Source organism: Ursus arctos, unplaced genomic scaffold (genome assembly GCF_023065955.2).
Source record: "Ursus arctos isolate Adak ecotype North America unplaced genomic scaffold, UrsArc2.0 scaffold_5, whole genome shotgun sequence".
In the NCBI taxonomy this organism is placed as follows: domain Eukaryota; kingdom Metazoa; phylum Chordata; class Mammalia; order Carnivora; family Ursidae; genus Ursus; species Ursus arctos.
Genome location: NW_026623067.1, coordinates 71,383,853 through 71,403,116, shown reverse-complemented (window position 1 = coordinate 71,403,116; position 19,264 = coordinate 71,383,853). Strand labels below are relative to the sequence as shown.

At 37.4% G+C, this 19,264-nt stretch overlaps 1 long non-coding RNA gene across 1 annotated transcript in view; it reads left to right on the top strand.

Annotated features, from left to right (window-relative positions):
- LOC113255117 (uncharacterized) overlaps window positions 1-19,264 on the top strand; it is a 913,389-nt gene that overhangs the window by 337,484 nt on the left and 556,641 nt on the right. The gene's annotated exons all lie outside the window — the stretch shown is intronic.

The window sequence follows — 19,264 nt, the reverse complement described above, 5'->3', positions numbered from 1 at the left end:
GCAGAAAAAGAGACTTGCTTCCACAGACATCAGTTCTACCAGGTGGAGCCAAAAGCAAGCCCTTTCTGGCCAAGTTGTGCTTAGCCTTTCTCTGTTGGAAGTTACTCTTTGCCAGTCAGGCAATAAGTCAGAACTAATAGCTGCAGGAGACAGACAAAGTGATGCAGAATTAATGAACTTCTTTGTGCCAAAGTACAAAAATAATATTTGGGCAGTAAACATTTTTGTTTTAAGGTCAAAGTTATTTCACCTTGGGACCATTATTAGATTAACAAGTGATTTATCAGGCACAGATAGGACTGCTTTAGGTGGTCCTAAAGGAAAGTATTTGTGCTCACTAAGCCAAACTGTATACTTCTCCTTTATTATCTATTGGGTCAAGATCTCACCTTATCATAACATACCTAAATCTGGATTTTCATTGCAGAATATCATTAGTGCATGGTCTGAGTAAGCAATATGCATTTTTAAAATTGTCTGAACACCTCTTTACATGCCAACTCTGGCGATAATTACCAAATGTCTATATCTAGAAAAACAGGCAATTCAGAAATATCAATTTGTGCTATTATTTATGATACACATGTGCTAGTTTTCCCTAAATATAGACATTTGGTAATTATCACTGGGCCTATTTGTTATAATTCCAAAGTAGATACCAATGAAATAGAAATAATTTATTTGGTAAAAATGTAAATGCTGAAGAATTCTCATTATCTTTTTGTAGAGTACAGTTCTTAGTTTCCTATTCATATTTCATGTAATAATTTTGGATTAGCCATCTGGTTTGTTGAGGGTTGAAAATCTGTTTAACACCAACGCAGAATTTTTGTTAAAAAATAAAACAAGTCACACAGAAATCATAAATGTTTTTCAGGTATTTCACAATGCTAATAATGAATAACTTTTAGGAGATGGTATGTAAATTTGCACTTTTATCTGTAGCACCTTTCTTTTTCTTCTTCTTCTTCTTTTTTTTTTTTTTTTTTTCATTTGTGCAATTTAGATTCACCTGCAGCATGCTTTTGAAACCTATTTTTCAGGGATGTGTCAATCTAAATGGTTGAAAGATAGCAATTCTTACAAAAAAATTGTGTTGGCCCACCCACGTTATTCTAGCACCACTGCTTCCCTTGTCCAAATGGTTAGCTCAGTGGATTGGATATAGCATTTTCTCAATGATTCCAAGTCTATATCCCTGAGACTGAATTACCTTCTCTCTGCCCCATGTCAGCAAAGAGACTCCAACCTTCTGTTACTTATCCTGGGTAGATGCGGTTGGCCCACACTAGGAGACTGGGAAGCAGAATATGGATCGATTAGTACAGTTCCATTGCTTCATGTGTGTAGAAACCCTGAAGTGTGTACTGCATAAAAAGTGGGTTTGTAGTGTTATTTCTTCTTTATCTTGGTATACACCATTCTCATCAGTGAGTTTCCTTCCAACTATAACAGGAAACAGGCTGATACTTGTGAATATGGGTGTCTGTAACTCCATCCCAAATCATTGACCCCCTACACTGCAAAAATGGATTCTGATGTATCTTAGTGAATTATTTTTATAGTCATATATTATACCCGAGGTGTTAGAACATCTGGATAAAGTGTTTCACCCATCCAAGTATCGAGTAGGGTGGATGCGGGTTGACAACTTATCTCTGGTATTGGACTCTGGAGGCTAAATTTTGGCTCCCACAGCTTATATGAATATGCTGTTAGAAAATATTCAGGGCCTTTCAAAGGAAAGTTGTAGAATTCTGTTAAGTACTCCTTCAAACACCACCTGTAAAGAAATGGCAGCTTTGAAGAGAAATGCTTAATGGAATTTGAGGAAGATTTTCTGTTTCTATCAGGACTGAACCCAAAGCTGTGTAAGACAACCACAAGAAGCATGCTTCTAGATGCCCAGAGAAACAACTGGGAGGAAGCATGGCTCTTCATTAGGTTTTGAAATGAACCATTAGAGACTGTGGACTCTGGGAAACAAACTGAGGGCTTCAGAGGGGAGGGGGGTGGGGGATTGGGATAGGCCGGTGATGGGTATTAAGGAGGGCACATATTGCATGGTGCACTGGATGTTATACGCAAATAATGAATCATGGAACATTACATCAAAAACTGGGGATGTACTGTATGGTGACTAATAAAATAAAAAATTACTATAAAAAATGAAATGACTCCTGATTTTCTTTTGATAGGGAGAAGAATGTTCAGCTTTGCTTCATGATCTCATACGTAATCATCTAAACTCTGATAAGGAGAAGGCCAGGGAAGTACTTCTTCCCTTTACAGAAGTCTGCTAAGGTGTAAGGGTGGAGGGTTTTTTTTTTCTTTCTTTTTTTTTTAATAATTTTTTTTTATTATATCATGTTAGTCACCATACAGTACATCCCTAGTTTTTGATGTAAAGTTCCATGATTCATTAAAGGGTGGAGGTTTTGAGAAAATCTGTATATAGCTATATAGGACATTGAACAAGAGATTCAGAATACAGACCTAGGTACCTCTCAGTCTTCTCAATTCTTTTCTTTATTTTCTCCCTAAACTTTTTAATCTGGAAAGGAATGAAAAATGATCCTTATATTACTTACAGACCAGCACTTATGGTGCTCTTGGTAAGAATTCATTTTTGTTGTTGTTGATGTTAATTTGGCTAAGGTGGAAAATAAAGGCTATCATGAGTTAAAAGGCTAATAAATGGATGTATGTGCAGACAGAGCATTCTTACCCAAAGCTATGCACAGGTAGTGAGGTGTTGCAGACAACACTGACTGTTTGATGACAACACTGAGCAATTAGCACTAAATTAGTCTCTTGCTGCAAGTAAAGACACATTGAGTGCTATAGGCATATTGAAGTCTAACAGACCAGTGTAGCAGAAAATACCATAAATAGCCTTGGTCAAATCAGAGAGGAATATTCTAATCAAAAACCTATAGAATGTTTATATTCTAATCTCTTTCACTAGAAAAAATGATTCTTGTCTCCGTTGCTTTTATTGGGGATAATTGTTGTCACTAACTGATGAGGAATATGAAGATAAAAGTATTAAGAATGATATGATTAAGGCTTATAAAATCATAGGTGGTGCTTAAGTATATTTGGAAATGGATCTGAAATGGATTCTGCCCCTCATTCTTATCAGTTTTTTGCAAGGGATTTGGTGTGAGTAACCTGAATTTCTGTATCAGCTTCTAGAAGATGGTATTCCTTTTACCTAAGTGATGGAAAGAACTACAGTAGAAAGGGATGGAAATGGCTGGGTGGGGAGCAGCAAGAGTATTCTCAGACAATATAATTGCAGTTTGGAGCAATGCAACATAATTTTCATGGGCCCAATAATTTCTGAATCTTAATTTCAAGGCTGAATTAAAAGATCTCAGCTTCAAGGAAGTGATTCAGTGATTCTGTCTTCTGGATGTCTTCTTGCTTCTTATGTCTACTTTCTACCCACTTTTTTGCTGTTCTTAAAAACATACACACCGTGTTTTCTATACAGTACAAACAGTTCTTTACATACTCTGTGCATATTGAGGCACAAGACAACTAAGAACATTGTTTTCACGTGTAAAATTTAGGTTGCTCTTTTACCAAGTCTGGGGTGCTTAATTTTGTGTAACTCTTCCAGTCTGACTCTGGGATGTGTCATTTTGTGGTCTGTAATGTCTACATTCAGCTGGTTCTCCAGGGGCAGAAGGCCCTCAGCAAAGTAGCTCTCCCTACAGGTTCTGCCAGGTTAAGTACAGGCAGCCAGCTCTTGAGACTCCAGCAGGAGAAAATGCTTAGAAGTATCTGTATGCCAAAATATATTTTTAAAACTCGTCCTATTTATAATCGGTAATCCTTCATCTCAGGGCTGTTAGACACTACCTTTTTTTGAAAGCTGTCCTTTTGAGTGCTGATGTTAGAACCAAAGTCTCAAAGCATCACAGAAGCCACTCCTTTTCCTAACTACAAGCTTTACGGTTAGTTTTAATAGCATGCCAGTTGCAAGGCTTCCCTAGCTACTGCAGGCTACGGCTAATTCCAAACACTAAATAAGGTGGGGAATCCCATTTGGTGGGATTGTATCATAAATCCACAGTTGTCTACCTTTTCATGCTCCTGTGCTTAGCATTGTGTTGACAATAAGAAGAATCATCATACATTTTTCATAAGAAATGCAAAGCTCTTTAAAACGGTCTTTTTACAGCATCCCTGTGAAGCATTCCCTGAAAGTACCTTCCTCTGGGTTTCTCCAACTGAAGACACTGATCTTCACCAAATCAAAACATGAAACAAGTTCCCAGAAGTCACACTTTTTAACTCTGGGATGAGGGTTCACTCCACTTAGGAAAACTAGATAAAAACATCATTGTATCATCCTGTTATTCTAATCTTACAATAACTTTTATGATTCTGGAAGATTCCTTTTCTAAAAAGAAACACTGTCTTTTTTCTCTGAATCTGTTTAAGTGTTCAAACTAAAATCTAAACAGATTCCCGAAGCAAAAGCAAAGCCTAAGCTAACTTTGAATAATACTGATATATTGTTTTAATCAGATATAAATACTCTTTAATTTTGTCTGGCTCCTCTCCTTTTTGGAGATAAAGTTCTACCTATTTATGATTAAAATGGCCAATTCTTGGAGCTGCCCAGGCAAGTCATAATATGACATAAAGAAGACTCTTCTGAGGAGTGTCTGTGTTCAGACCAAATTATCAGAATGTTCTTTATCCTCTCATGTGTCTTTAAATTGAGTGCCATTAATGCCTACAATTGGGAACCTCAAGAGGCAGCCTATGCTAGATAGGGATTCTGCTCCCAAGGTACTGCATGATTATGTTGTGAGATATTTGCAGAGAAGTTTATTTTGGGCTGGGTGAAATTAGCATCTTTGTTTACAAGAATACCATCTCACTGATCAAGTTAAAGTACATGCCTAATAACCAGCATTTCTTAGGCTTTTATGTTGCCCTTAATTAGACTCTTCAAAGTTAATTAGGGGAACAAATGGTACTTTTTGTTCTTTTAAGTCCCCTTTAACAGCTTTCTCACACTTAAAATGTTCCCACATTTATAGGTAGCTTGGCTTCTGCTTTAAACCCACTGGTTAACTGCTCATTGGTTAACTCCTCCTTCATTCACAGAGTGCAATCCACTCTGTTTTCTTGGGTGTCTTTGATCCTTTTTTTTTTCTTTTTCCAATTTTCAACTGTTAATATGGTTTATTTTTAGATACAAAATTACTCATTAATTTTTGTTGTTGTTTTCCTGTTTGGGAACAGCGTTTTGCTCAAGGCTTAGAAACTGGCAAACTAAATTTGTGGAACACTGGCACATTCAGGACAGCTTTTGCCTTATAAAATTGCACAGAAAAATTTGAGTTTTCCATACACCTACCCCTGAGTGTGGAGTGGTGGTGGTGCGTGGGATATAACACTCTTCATTTGAATTAAAGTAAAAATGATTGACCTCATTTGATTATTTTTCTTTATAAAAATATTTTCTTTATTTTTGTTTTTACTAAAGGGCTTATTGGATGCAGAAAGCTGGCAGTTAATATAATAATCTAATACCAAGGATGTAAGATTTTTCAGCCATGATGTCTGTCTGCTTTGTGCTACTAATGGGAGCATAAGACTATTAGAAGTGAACCGAATAAATGAGAAATAGTCTTTGCATTAGAGCAGGAGTCTGTCACTCTTCTGGCAACCCTGTGGAGAGCTACACATCAAAGCCACCACACTGTGCTAATAGTGTCACTTATCCCACAGCCTTTACACTGTCCCATATGCAGTTACTATGCAGGGGGTGTGTTCATGAGGGTGAGAGGGGAGTTGACAATGTGCTAGAAGAAACCGTAGGAGATAAACTGAATGTGATTTATCACCTCTAATCCTTGCAATGAAAAACATTTAGGAAGAACAAATAATTGAGGTCTTTCAGAAGTATGTTTTTATTGTAAAAAAGCAAAAAACAAAAAACAAACCCCCAAACCTTGAATTAATTAGCAACCTAAAAATGGAGAAATAAAAATGTTCTTTTAAAAGTCATGAGAAAATTCTCAATATGTTTATATAATTGTAAGAAATTAGTCTTTAAAGCAATCTCCTTAAAATTATATACCTGAAAAAAATTATATGCCTGAAAGAATGTAAAAAAAAAAGTGTTCATTATTGTTTTTATATATGGCAATCCCAATTGCAGGTATCTACATAATTCAAGTTGCTGAAACAAAAATATTTCTTTCTTTTTTTATTATGTTCAGTTAGCCACTGTATAGTACATCATTAGTTTTTGATGTAACAAATATTTCTTTTATACTGAAAGCAATGAGTGATAATGTATCTATATTCTACTTATCGTCGTTTTCCTTCCTGGGTTAATATTGTTTTTGTTGTATTTGATTTTTTGGCTGTTGTTGAGTAATCACTGAGTGGTACCAGATTGACAGGCTGGGAGGGTGAGAAGAATGCAGGCAGCCCAAGTGGAGTCAGGGAAAGCCCCTCCCGGTCCTGACACTGTAGGCAGAGCTGTGCCTCCCATGCCAGGGAGGTGAACTCCACAGAGCACGGCTGGTACCTGCTGCAGGATTTCTACCAGGCCTCGGCTGAGGATGCCAGCTTCATTTCTAGGTCAGTCTACTCCGTTGTTCTCGTAGGACTGAGCTAGATGTAAATGCTTCTCCTAGAATCTTTTAAACTATCCGAAAGGTTTGGGAGAAATGGGAGGGAGAAATTTAAATGGCTGAGTTGAAGTTTGCCTGTATATTTCAAGCATGTACTGAGTTGGTATAAAAAATTATCCAACAATGTTGGTGTGGTCTAGGAGACTATGAAATGAGCATTAAAAAAAAAAAAAAAAAAGAAAAGAGCATTTCATGGAAGATAAAGCCAATAGACAGAAGGATTAAAAATAAACACCCCATTCCTTCAAATTACCCCAAGGCCTCTTTTGCACATTTTGGCAGTTATACCTCTTATTTGGAGGTCAAAACTGACAATTTCAGTTTATTGGGCTAGAGCTTTTAAGCAACCAAGAAAGAAATCATAGCAGGGATGCCTTGAATTTTCCACATTTTAATCTAGAGACGTCCCTGAATCCATCTTTTTTGATCCTCGTTTAATCTCCTAATTGTAGCATATAGAGTGATTTGATTTACATGCCATTTTGGATCTTTGACAACATGAAGGTAGGACGAGTGACAATCTGTCAACAAGGACCAGGACAGAAATTTTTAAAAAGCAGAAAAAGGAAAAATTGTAAAATTTGGTGGGGGTCTTCAGGGTAGGCCAGGAATCTTGTGATTTAACACTATGCTTCTGCATGAGGGTAATATAATAGAAATGAAATGAATTTTGCTAACTCTAGAACAGCTAGAGTTAACAGCATCACAAACTACTCAGTTTGTGGTCTCATCTCAGTTAACAGCATCACGAACTACTGAACCTGGAAACTTCTGAGTCATCCTCAGTCCTTCCTTTACCCTTCCCCCTCCTTCCTTACTCAATTAGCTACATCCTACTGATTCTCCCTCTTAAGTAGCTCCTCATTTTGGGTCCCTGTCTTAATATCCATGGCTTTATTTTTGGATTATTGCACATTTGAGACCTTATTCTTCATTCTTCATGTTTCGTATCCAGTCCCATAGATTAGCTGTAACAAAGAATGTTCATGTATAGGCTGTCAGTGCTTGATAACAAGGGCATTGTGCGTCATTGTTTTCTGGGTACAAGTGCCTATCACTTAGTCTCCCCAGTTTTAATCTGTCCACACTGCCAGATGTCCTCTCTGAAATCACAGGGCTGATCCTAGAGTGTGCCATGCTACCATTACATAATCTCCAGTGCCTTCTGGGAGAACGACATTCATCATGATGCCTCCCCAATCTTTCCCCTCCACAAACCCTGCCACCCTCATCTCTTCTCATCTCCCACATGCCCCCTACGCTTCAGCCACAAGGAACTTCTCACCATTCTCTGAATATGCCACTCTTTCAAACTTTGTATTTTCCCATATGCTGTTTCTTTTCCTGGAGTGCCCTTCCCTCCTTTCTCTGCACGGCAAACTCCCACTCATGCTGTAAGACCCAGCTCAAATGCCATCTCTTCTCTGAAAACTTCCCCACTTCTGCAAAGAAGAACTGCCATTCAGAGATCCACTAGCTTTTTGTGGACACCTCTCTTAAGATAATCATAGATAGTGCTACCCCCAACTGTGGGCTAGAAGGTCCCTGACTTAAAGGTCTTTGACCATCCTCCGCTTGGGAGAGGTCCATGTGGTCAAAAGGATTTTACCCGAAGCCCTAACCTCCCCCTTTCTGAGTTATGCTCTGGATACCTGGTACCATAAAACTTCCTGCCCGGATGGCCCCAATATAATCCTAGAAACTGCCAGGGGTCCTTTCCCTGGGTCTTTATATCTGAGAGGAGTCCATGCAGTTGGTGTGAGCACCACTAAGTTTGAGGGTTGGGTGGAATGTGATTGGAGCTTGGTCTTGTTGCCTATGGCGTCCACACACATGTGCCCAAGGGCCCTTATGGTAAAAGACAGAGCTGAGGGTAGTGTGGTGAGAGAAGGTAGGAAAGTTACAGGCCTGGGGCTGAAGGACAGCCTCTTCGATGACAATGATCTCCAACCTGGAACTCGAGGAATTCAGGAATTCTAAATTTGAACCTGGTAGTCCATGTTGTTAAGAAGGCATATTTGACAAGGTAGAATAAAAAAACATTGTATTCAACTGTTTATAGCTTAATTTATAATTTAAAAAAATATTTAGACATTAGGTATGTGAACCTCCATTTGTGTCCTTGCTCAGGTTAGGAATGGGCCTGCTTATAGCATAGTTATTTCTTGACGTCCTTATCTCCTTAACTAGGCTGTGAGTTCACAGATGGCTAAGATTCTTTTTTTTTTTTTTAATCTTTTTACTTCAATGGTTCAATATTTTGCTTGAAAATATATTTGTTGATATAAAAAGTTCAAGTATTCAAAATACTTGATTTAGAGAGGCAGGAACATGTATAACACAGTTTAAAATACAGTATATAAATTGGTTAAAAAAAATAAATCAGACTTTCTCTGGTTGAGAAACAGACTCATGAGCCTTGGGTAATCATCAGTCCCTAGTAGAGAGCAGCACAGTAGGAATAGAGATGTTGTAGGCTTCTGAACTTCTTCCTCCCACAGACACTGAACGTACAGACACCCATGGAGCAGTTCCCTCTGCGAGAAATTCAGAAACTAGCTGTATGAGTCCTACACATTGGGCAAATGAGAAAATACACATATTGAAACAGGTAGGAAAGGTTGAGAGACACACTCTTGCCATATACTCCATCCCTGACACAGTGACGTACAGTTGGGAGAAAACCCCAATTTCCAGATTCTTTCTAAGCAGCAAAGAGTTTGGACTTCACTTCTAGTGCCCCACTTTTATGCTCCCACTGCAGGGATGGGCCCCCACAAAACCAATTTCTGAAAGTACATGGGGCTTGCCTTCACGAAGCCTCATAGGACCTGTAGTAAGCAAAGAAGCAGGTCTTAATAGGTGTGCAAGCAGTCCCTGTGACTCTCCTCCCAGGGCTCAGGGCAGAGGGGAGCAGGCAGCAAGACCTGTCCCCTTGTCTTTCCCTGGGAGAGGTTTGAATGCATAGTTTATAAACTGCTGCCTGAGGGTCCAGCTTCTAATTTGCATACAGCTAGAGGCTGGTGGTGATTCTCCCAGAGAGCAGGGAAGCCAGTGGACATTTCCCCTACCTCTTCTTTCTGGCTTACTCCAACAATAAAGCCAAGTTTCTTATATGAACTTGTCCAAATATCTCGTGTCCTAACTTTTATAACTGCCACTCAAGTGATGGGTCGCTAAATCACCTAGCTTTGATAGTCAGTGGGGCTTGTGTTCATGACTATAGCAAAAAAAAAAAAAAAAAAAAAAAAGAAACAATTTTTATACAGGAACAGAAACACCCCTTTCCCCCACCTCCCCTGCAGCTATATACCTGGACTCAATGCAGAGGAAGCAGGTGAAAATGCCCATCTCCCAGTTTTTCTCTGGAAAAGGCTTCAGTACATACTTTCTCAGCTAATGTCTGAGGGTTCAGCTTCTCATCAGCCTGCATCTACATACTGAAGTCCTTTCCTTTGGGATACTGATGGGTCTTGGCACACCCTCAACTACTTATCAGCTTAAAATAGACTGTTAATAATGATAAGATAGTTTATGTAAGTTTCATGGTAACCACAAAGCAAAAACCTGCAGTAGATACACAAAAGGTAAAAAGAACAAATCTAAGCATACCATTAAAGAAAATTATCAAACCACAAATTAAAAAAGCAAGAGAGGAAGAAAGGAACAAAAGAACTACAAAACAGCCAAGACAAAACAGCAATAGTAAGTGTATAACTATCAGTAATCACTTTAAATGTAAATGAACTGGAGTGCCTGGATGGCTCCAGTTGGTTAAGCATGGACTCAATTTTGGCTCAGGTCATGCTCTCATGGGTCATGTGATTGATCCCCCTCTGTTGGGCTGGCCATGTTCGGAAGGGAGTCTGCTTAAAGACTCTCTCCCTCTGCCCACCCCCCACTTACACTTGTGCGTGTGCTCTCTCTAAAATAAGTAAATAAATCTTAAAAAAATAAATGTAAATGAACTAAATTCTCCAATCAAAAGACATAGAGTGGCTAAATGGATTTAAAAAAAGACCCAATCATATGCCTACAAGAGACACTTTGGTTTTTAAAGACACACATAAAATGAAAGTGAAGTAATGGAAAAAGATATTCCATACAAATGAAAACCAAAAGAAAGGTTTCTTCTATCAGGTGGAAAAAAAAAAAGCGCCTTTAAACCAATGGCTGTAACAAGAGATGAACAAGGTCATTATATAACAATAAAGTGGTCAGTTCATCAAGAAGATAAAATAATTGTAAATATTTATGCACTCAACTTTGGAACACCTAAATATATAAAGCAAATGTTAACAGATCTAAAGTGAGAAATAGACTAGAAAGACAATAGAAAAGATCAAACCAAAATGAAACTAAGATGAAACTAAAAGCTGATTTTTTTTTAAGATTTTATTTATTTATTTGACAGAGAGAGACAGCAGCGAGAGAGGGAACACAAGCAGGGGGAGTGGGAGAGGAAGAAGCAGGCTCTTAGTGGAGGAGCCTGATGTGGGGCTCGAACCCAGAACACTGGGATCACGCCCTGAGCTGAAGGCAGACACTTAACCACTGTGCTACCCAGTCGCCCCTAAAAGCTGATTTTTGAAAAGATAAAATTGACAAAACTTTAGCCAGATTTACGAAGAAGACTCAAATAAATAAAATCAGAAACAGGAGATATTACCGATGATACCACAGAAATACAAAAGATTATAAGAAACTACTATGAATAATTATATGCTAACAAAACTGGACAACCTAAAAGGAATGGATAAATTTCTAGACACCTAAAACTACCAAGACTGAACCATGAAGATAGAAAATCTGTATAGACCAATTACTAGTCTGTAATTCCCTCTGAGAGGAATAGAATCAGTAATAGAATAGGAAATAGAATCAGTAATCAAAAACCTTCCCACAAACAAAAATCCAGGAATGTATGGCTTCACAGGTAAATGCTACTGAACATTCAAAGGAGAATTAATACCAATCCTTCTCAAACTCTTCCAAAAAATAACAGACGAAACTTCCAAACTCATTTTATGAGGCCAAAATTTACATAAGACCAAAACCAGGCATAGGCACTAAAAGAAAAGAAAATGACAGGGTAGTGTCCCTGATAGGTAGGACATTGATGCAAAAATGCTCAGCAAAATATTAGCAAACCAAAACTTTTAAATACATTAAAAGGATCATACACCATGGCCAAGTGGGATTTATTCTCAGGATGCAAGGATAGTCCAGTGTATGTAAATAAATCAATGCAGTACACCACATTAACAAAATGAAGGATGAAAAATCATGGTTATCTTAACAGATGCAGAAAAAGCATTTGACAGAATTCAACATCTTCTTGCGATTAAAAACTCTGAATAAACTGGATGCAGAAGGACGGTACCTTAACATAAGAAGGGCCATATATGACAGGTCTATAGCACATATCACACTCAATGGTGAAAAGCTGAAAGTTTTTCCTCTAAGAACAGAAATAAGATAAGGATGCCTAATTTTGCCCTTTTTATTCAACATAGCACTGGAGGCAGAGCAATTAGGGAAGAAGTAAAATAAAAGGCAAAAAAAGTCTAAAAGAATGAAGTAAAATTATGTTTTCTGATGACATGATATTATATATAGAAAACCCTAAAGACTCCATCAAAATTCTGTTGCAACTAAAAAATGAATTCAGTAAAGTTTTAGGATACAAAATCAATATATAAAAATCAATTGCTTTTCTATACACCAACAACAAATGGTCAGAAAGGGAAATTAAGAAAACAATCCCATTAATATAGCATCAAAATGAATAAAATATTTAGGAATAAATTTTACCAAGCAGGTGAAAGACCTGTACATTAGAAACTATAAGACATTGATGAAAGAAATTGATGAAGTCACAGATAAATGGAAAGATATTCTGTGCTAATGGATTGGAAAAATTAATATTGTAAAAATGTCCATACTACCCAAAGAAATCTCCAGATTCAGTGCACTCCCTGTCAAAATTCCAATGGTGTATTTCAAAGAAATAGAAAAAACAATACTACAATGTATGGAATTACAAAAGATTCTGAACAACTAAAGTGATTTTTAGAAAGAACAAAGTTGGAGGCACTGTACTTCCTTGCTCTACTAATCAAAACAGTATGGTTTTTATTGGTATAAAAACAGATCATTGGTCAATGGAACAGAACAAAAAGCCCAGCAATAAACCCATGCACATTTAGTCAATTAATTTTTTGAAGATTTATTTATTTATTAGAGAGTACACACATGAGCGGGGCTTGGGGGGGGCAGAGGGAGAGGGAGAGAATCTCAAGTAGACTCCCCACTGAGCGCAGAGCCTGATGTGGGGACTCCATCTCACAACCCTGAGATCATGACCTAAGTCAAAACCAAGAGTCGGATGCTTAACTGACTGAGCCACCCAGGTGCCCCTTTAGTCAATTAATTTATGACAAAGGAGCCATGAATATACCATGGGGAAAGGATAGTCTCTTCAATAAACAGTGTTGGGGAAACTGAACAGCCAGATACAAATGAGTTATACTGGACCCTCTGTCTTACACCATACAGAAAAGTCAACACAAAATGGGTTAAAGACTGGAATATAAGACCTGAAACCATAAAACTCCTATAAGACAGCAAATTCCTATAAGATTAGAATATAAGACCCAAAACCATAAAAGTCCTATAAGACAAAATGCTCCTTGACATTGGTCTTGGCAATAAAGTTTTGGAATTGATACCAAAAGTAAAGGCAACAAAAACAAAAATAAATAAGTGGTACTACATCAAACCATAAAGCTTCTGTACAGCAAAGGAAATGATCAACAAAAAGGCGACCTATGGAATGGGAGAAAATATTTGCAAACTGTATATCCAATAAAGGGTTAATATTAAAAATAAACAAGGGACTTATACAACTCAATAGCAGAAACACAAATACACAATGAAAAAGTGGACAAAGGACCTGAAGGGACATTTTTTTCCAGAGATGGCATACCAATGGCCAACAGGTACATCAAAAAGGTGTTCTACATCACTAAATGTTAGGGAAATGCAAGTCAAAATCACAGTGAAATACCAACTTACAGTTGTTGGGATGTCTATTATCAAAAGGCAAGAGATTACAAATGCTGATGAGGCTGTGGAGACAAGGAAACCCTCATGTGGGAATGCAAACTGATACAGCCATTGTGGAAAACAGTATGGAGTTTCCTCAAGAAACTAAAAATAGAACTTTCATATGATCCAGTATTCCCACTTTTGGGAATATATCCAAAGGAAACAAAAGCACTATCTCAAGAAGATATCTGTCCCCCCATGTTCATTGGAGCATTATTTACAATAGCCAAGGTATAGAAACAACGAAAGTGGGGAGCCTGGGTTGCTCAGTCGGTTAAGCGTCTGCCTTCAGCTCAGGTCATGATCCCAGGATCCTGGGATCCAGCCCTGCATCAGGCTCCCTGCTCACCAGGGACCCTACTTCTCCCTCTCCTGCTCCCCCCGCTTGTGCGCACTCTCTCTCTCTGTCAAATAAATAAATTAAAAAATCTTAAAACAAAACAAAACAACCTAAGTGTCCTTCATCAGATAAGTGGATAAAGAAGTTGTGTCTGTACATACAATGGAATATTATTCAACCATAGGAAAGAGGCCTTAAGTCCTCACAGTCCAAGTCAGTTCTCAGGAATGAATCTGAAACTCATTTAATAGCAGTTTCATCCTTTCATTCATTTACTTATTCATTCATGCTTATCACTCTATAATACTTTTGTATTTTAATAGAATTCAAACTTAAGAAATTACATTCCAGAAGTGGAATTTTAGATAATTCCCAGTGTGGGGTGCAGGAGTCAGAATGCTGAAGGTATTCAAGGAGACTAGTTCAAGGAGTAGCAGATCTGCTTGTGACATCTTGATATCCCAAGATATAAATGGTTTACTATTCTGCTCAAGGAGAAGGTGTGCCAAGTACACTGGATGACATTTAGTCATCTTTAAACTTACAAGTTCATACATAATTGATGAATTTTGGGAGCATGGAGTTGTAAAATATTTTTGTTTTAGGAAAGACATATTAATAGCAAATTTTTATAAATATCAATAGCAACACATAGGGATCAAAGCAATTGAAAATATAATCTTATACCTTTATCACACAGTATGCAGCTCAGATATGACACCAGAAGTAAAGTCTTTTAGGGAATTTTGTCATTAAATTTGAGAGAAAACACTTCTTTCCTACTAGATACCTAAAGGCTGGAAAGAAATTGAGGCATGTTTTATCAGGATGAGATTGAATGGAGAAATAAAATCTGATTTTTCATTTTGTTATAACCCTTTTCCTCAAATGTACTTATGAATATTCTTTCCTACTCCTATAAGTTTAGAGCCAACATGATTCAGACTTTAATGATTGAAGATATCATGGTGCCCAAGATTATTGCAGAATATGAAATTATCCTTTTCCATTAGTGCTGCTATACATGTAATGGAGAAGAGGTTGAGTTGACTGATTATTGACACCCAGAACATACTCTGGAAATTACATGCTGATGTTATTTGGTTTTATCGTTCTGTATCCCTTTCTTAGAAAAATAGTATGCTTAGGCATAAAGGTGATTCATAATTATAGGTGCTAATTAATGATCAAATAATTGAGAAATGGGTACATGCACATAAATATATGTATATATTTATGTAAGCTCTTTACAGGGTCTAGTTTAGTGTTCTTTATATGGTACACATGCAAATTGTTTCCTGAAAGATTAATGCTGTCCTATCTGCATGGTTCCAGTTCTTGTCCCAATGCACCAAAGACCACAAATCTTGGTGATTGACAGTGTCCAAAGTAAATTCATGCTAATTTGTGTCTTTGACAAACTCTAGTCAAAGAGAATGGCTATTAGACCTGGGTTCAAATTTTGATTTTGTCATTTACTAATATTTGGTCTTAGGCAAGTTACTGAAATCCACTGAATCTCAAATGCTCTCAGCTGTAAAATGCAATGAATAATACACACTTCATAGTGTTGTCCTGAGGATTAACTAAGATAGTGTATGTAAAACAACTGAAATGGTGTCTCTCCTGGTGTAGATGTTTAATTGTTAATCTCTCTCCCTTTTTGTTCTTTCACAGAGATGGCTGAATATGCATCCTTAGGCATCAAATCCTTTATTCCTGATAAGCTTTGTAGGTTTACTGCAGTAGAGTATTTGCGGGCAAAGGATCCACTTAAGAGCTAATTAATTGCATTTTTTATATTCTTACTTTTAAAATCATGCTTTGATTCTGCACTGTCAGGGAACAACTATCCTATTCATAATTTTACAGTTACCATAAAGATTAATTTTTCTTTTTTCAGCTTTATTGAGGCATAATTGACAAAATTGAAATATATTTGAAGTGTACTACATGCTGATTTGTATATATAACAAATATATATGTGTGTGTGTATATATATATATATATATATATATAGTAAAAGGATTCCCACCATTGAATTAACATATCCATCACTTCACATATTTACCTTTTCTTTTTTGGTGAGAACACTTAAGTTCTACCCTATTAACAAATTTCAGTTATTACAGTATAGTATTATCAACTATAGTCATCATGGTTTACACTAGATCCTCAGACCTTATTCATCTTAACTGAAAGTTACACCCTTTCCAGCTTCTTTCTATTTCCTCTCCCCGACCCCTGGCAACCACCATTCTAACTGTTTCTGAGTTGTATAATTTAAAATTTTTTTTTTACATAATAGTGATACCACGCAGGATTTGTCTTTTTCTCTCTGACTTATTTCACGTAGCATAATGTCCTCCAGTTTCATCCATGTGGCTGCAAATGTCAGGATTTCCCTCTTATTTATTTTTAGGATTTTATTTATTTATTTATTTGAAAGAGAGCATGAGCAGGGGGAGGGACATAGGGAGAAGGAGAGAATCTCAAGTAGACTCCCCACTGAGAACAGAGCCAACATGGGCTAGATATCATGACCTGAGCCACCTGAGCTGAAACCAAGAGTCAGGCACTAAACTAACTGGCATGCCCCCCCCCTTTAAAAACAGAATTAATCCTGTTTCTCAAATAAAGTAAGTCAGACTAAGCTTAAGAAGAAGAAAAATTCTAGGGGACATAGAGTTACAAAAAGGGTAGTTTGAGGATTATTTGAGAAACTAGCCAAAACTCAAATTTTCAAAAGCCTTGATCTAAGTGACTATGTTTTTACATAAATGATTATAGATGAAACATTAATTCTGGCAAATATATGCCATCTGTCACAGTGAGGGGGAGCAGTGTCTTCTGGATAGGGAAAGCTTCAGTATCAGCCTCTTGGATTAGGACACTTATCATTTCTAAACCCGATGTCCCTCCTTTCCTTTCCTTTCCTTTCCTTTCCTTTCCTTTCCTTTCCTTTCCTTTCCTTTCCTTTCCTTTCCTTTCCTTTCCTTTCCTTTCCACCTAAATTCTATCCCTCCTTCTCTGGAAGGACGCAAAGTCCTTTGATAGTTCCCTCTTGGGTCCAGGAGGGAACATGCTAAGGGGGAAGAATACAGAACAGAGGAGTGCATGTAGCATCATCCTCTCAAAGTCTCTACTCAACTTCCTCTTGCTCTCTTCTCCCATACCTTTTTTTTTTTTTTTAAGATTTATTCATTTATTTGAGAGACAGAGAGAGAAAGGGGTGGGGGAGGGCAGAGGGAGAGAATCTTCAAGGAGACTCCCCCTGAGCATGGAGCCCTACAGAGGCTTGATCTCACAACTCATGAGATCATGACCTGAGCCGAAACCAAGAGTTGGACGCTCAAATGACTGAGCCAGCCCGGTGCCCCTCCCTATCTTTTTTTTTGTTTTTTTAAGATTTTATTTATTTATTTGACAGAGAGAGAGAAAGTGAGCATGAGCTGGACAGAGGGGCAGAGGGAGAAGGAGAAGCAGGCTCCCAGCTGAGCAGGGAGCCCCACATGGGGCTCGATCCCAGGACCCTGGGATCATGACCTGAGGCAAAGGCAGATGCTTAACTGACTAAGCCACCAGGACACCCCATCCTCCCATATCTTTTTTAATATGAAATTTGTAAAGTCTCAATCTGTCTCTCTTCCCCCCCAAAAAAAAAATTAAAAAAAGACTTCTGGGTTTAAATTCATTTAATAGGTGACCTTTTTGATCCAGTAGCTCATGGACAATGTGGCAATGAATGTGACTTAGCTCAAGCTTCTATAACAAAATACCATAGACCCAAGTGGCTTAAACAACATGACATCTATCATTTGTTCTCAGTTTTGGAGCTGAGATGTCCAAGATCAAGGTGGGCAGGTTTGGTTCTGGGAGGACCTTCTTCCTGGCATGCAGATAGCTGCCTTCTTGTTATATCTTCACATGGTAGGGAGTGGGGGGAGGGGGAGAAAGATCTGGTGTCTTTCTCTTCTTATAAGGGCACCAATCCCATTATGGAGGCTCCACCCTCATGAGCTAACACCCAGTTACCTTCCAAAGGCCCCATCTCCTAATACCATCACACCAGAGGTTAGGACCTCAACCAATAAGTTAATTTGGGGGACCTTGTGTGTATACATATGTGTAAAATATATATAGCATGTAAAATTTTATATACATGTATATATAATATATAAATTTATGGTGATATATGTATATTTAACGTCCTGGGACATGTTTGAATCAACTTGACTCTAACCCTATGGGATACAGGGGAAATAAATTATTAATGGAAACTCTTTGTCTTCCTAGTGTTAAACTATATGGACTTCCTCTTTGCCTGTTCTACTCTCAGCATGCAGTGAGTAGTTTGAGTATCCACAGAATTATATTGGACTTTCGATTTCATTTTTATTAGTTCATTTCCCTAACCTTCTTTTTTTCTTCTTTTCAAAATCTTTCCTTATTTTTCTTTTCCTTTTTCATGTATTCTTACATTAAATCTTATTCCATAAGGAACAATTGTCAGTCTTGACCAATATTCTGTTTGATACAGTGTCCCCAAAGGATAAGGCATGAATATGAATTTATTATCTGAGAATCTATTTCAAATCTTTGAATCTACTCGAAGTTTAATGATAGAATTTAAAATCTTAAGTAACTTTTAGAAATCATCAACATGTTATATCCTTCTTACACAGACGAGGACTCAGGGACATAAAATCACTTTCTGATGATCATATACTGGGACTAGAATGCCATTTTCTTGGTTCCAGGACAATATTCTTTGCCTAGTCATTATTGCTATACTTTGTTTCTCCATAACGTTTTTTTTTTTCTTCCGGAATTGGCTTCTACTTCCATTAGGAAGCATTGAATTAAGTCTGAGGTTTAGGTGCAATTCTGCATGGATAGATCAGGTTGGACTACATTAGTGATGAAAATTAGCACTTGTGTGTGCCTTGAGCTTAAAATAAGTCAAGGCTAATGGAAATCATCCAGTGGACCTAAAAGCAATTTAGCATTCCTTTCTGTTTTTGCTTTAGTTTTAAAAAGAATCTGTATATGTGGGGAGTTCTGAGTGGCTCTAAAATAGGTTCTTATATTTTCTGAAGCCATGTTTTAAATACCAAACATGGCTGATAAAATACAGTCTTAT